Consider the following 2673-nt stretch of genomic DNA (forward strand, 5'->3'; position numbering starts at 1 on the left):
GTATTCATTAAAACCTAAAGCAGACCCTGTGGGGCCGCATCAAATTTGATGAGTTATCATTTTGCTTGTAATTTTGTTTATTATTAATTACCAAGCACATGAAAGGCTCCAAATTGCTGGTTCCTCTGACTCTGGGAGTTGCTCAATTTGGCTCTGCCTTGGATTCCAAGCTCAGGCCTCACACCTGGCCTCAGGTCTGGGCTGAGCAGAGACCGAGGAAGAGGCTCAGCGCAGGCCCGTCTCTACAGCAGGAGCAAACCCCTGCCCCGCGCTGGCAGCAGAAGCAGGCTCCTAATTGCTGCGGTGTAGCTGGGGGTGCGGCTCGCTCTTGGAGATAAGCAGAAGCCAGGGAGAGTAAAAGGCGAGATCACTGCCTACGGGAGTCTGAATCATTGCTGGAGCATCCCGGGTCTCTGATCTAAAGTAGGCCTTGATGTCTGAAGCACAGACTTTTTCCGGTGTTGGAGAAGGGAAACTTGAGTGGTAGTTTCTGTTATGTTCCTCACCATTCTGGCCCCGTTTTTGTTGAACCAGTCATTTATCCTTCGGTGCCCTTGAATGCTGTAACCCCATTGGGTGAAATTGAGTAAAGGGAGCCTCTCTGGGCACGCCTCAGAGAGGAAACCTGGGGCCACCTAAATGACCAAGGATTCTTCATCACTACATCTGTGCGCATGTCAAAAGCAGTCCTGCATCTAGACATGAAGGATGTTTTTTTTGTTGGGTTTTTTTTTTTTATCATGAGCTTGATCATATATAGAAATGCTCATAAGACATTTGCATATAGTCTGAAGATTAATATAAAATGAACACCAGGTAACTGCCCCCCCCAAGCTGAGAAATAGAACAGTGAAGGGTCTTAGTAGCACCCCCTTCTTCCCCTCCAGAGCCAACCAGCGTCCTGACGTCTAAGGTAATGATTGTTTTTCTCTATAGTCTGCCATTCCTTTATGCGTCACTAGATAAGCTTGTTTACTTTTGCCTGTTTTGAGCTTTATATCACTGGAATAAAAATGTGTGTCTTCTTGTTTCTCTCCCTCTCCGTCTTTGGAGAACCATCCGCGTTGATACCTATAGCTATAATTGGTGCAGTTGCATCGCTGTATACTCAGATTTATTTATTCTACTGTTGCTGGACATTTAGGTTGTTTCTAGCTGGGGGCTACTTCAAACAATGCTGCTAAGAACAGTCACGTGCCTGTGCCAGGTTTGCTCTAGGTATGACCCTGGGTGTGCAATTGCTGGAGATGGGGTATGCCCAACTCAAGTCTCCTAGTTCGTGCCAGCCTGTTTTCCAGAATGGTGCACCGGTTTATTTGCCCACTAGAAATACATGAGAATATCTGTGCTCAAGATCCTTGGTGCTGGCAGATGTTATTTTTGCCAATCTGATGGCTCTGTAGTAGTATCTCATTGTGACTTCACTTGCATTTCGTTGATGAGATTAAGCATCTTTTCATAGGGTTCTTATAAAGGGTCTGTTCATGTTTTCTGGGTTGTTCTTTATTTTCATTTTGATTCACAGAAGTTCTTTATAAATTCTGGATCCTGGTCCTTTGTCAGTTTTATGAGTTGTGAGAACTTTTCCCACTCTGTGGTATGTCTCTTTACTCTCTTAATGTGTCTTTGGTTGAACGGATGGTCTTAATTGTAATATACTCAAACTTAAAAAATCTCAAATTTCTGATGGATGGTTTTTTGTATCCGGTTTAAGAAATCCTTCTCTACCCCTAAGGTCATGAAGATATTCTTCTACATTACCTTCTAAATCCTCAGAGACTTACCCTTCGTCTATGGTTTTTAATCCACCTGGATTGATTTTTGTGTCTAGTGTGCAAAGAAGGCCCTATTCCATCTTCTCCCCTATGGATACTCAATTACCCTGGCACTATTTACTGAAGAGTCTATCTTTTCCCCCACTGATATGGGATATCACCTCCGCTGTATATCAAGGGTTGATAAAGTTATGGGTCTGTTTATGGGCTCTCTACTATTTCATTAGTCTATTTGTCAGTCCTTACACCGATACCATACGGTCTTCATTACTATAGCTTTATAATAAGTATTATGTCTGGTAAAGCCAGCCCTCCTACCTTATTTTTCTTCTTCAAGAGTAGCTACTCTTGGCCCTTGCCACTGTCATATAAATTTTAGAGCTGGCTTGTCAAGTTCCAACAAAAACCTATTGGGATTTTAATTGAGATTTTACCGAGTCCATAAATCAATTTGGAGAGAAATGACATCTTTACAATGTTGAGTCCTTCAATCCATGAAGTGGTCTATTTCTCCATTTATTTAGGTCTTCTTTAATGTCTTTTCATAAAATTTTATAATTTTCTCCATTAATGTCTTGTACATATTTTGTTGGATTTATTCCTAGGTACTTCTCATTTTTTAATGCCATTGTGCATGAAGTCTGTTTTAAATTTCATTTTATAACTCTTGCTGGTTAAAAATGAATTTAATTTTTTATATTCACTTTGTATCCAGAAATTTTGCTAGACTTTTATATTCTAGTAGTTTCTTTGTAGATTATTTTAAATTTTCTCTATGTATTATCTTATCTGTTTTTAATAATAATTGTAACTTTTTCATTTCCAATGCTTCTACCTTTTATTTATCTTTCTTACCTCCGGTGCTGTCCAAGACCCCTTGTAGAATGTTGAATAACAT

The sequence above is a fragment of the Prionailurus bengalensis genome, chromosome D1 (genome assembly GCF_016509475.1).
Source record: "Prionailurus bengalensis isolate Pbe53 chromosome D1, Fcat_Pben_1.1_paternal_pri, whole genome shotgun sequence".
Lineage (NCBI taxonomy): Eukaryota > Metazoa > Chordata > Mammalia > Carnivora > Felidae > Prionailurus > Prionailurus bengalensis.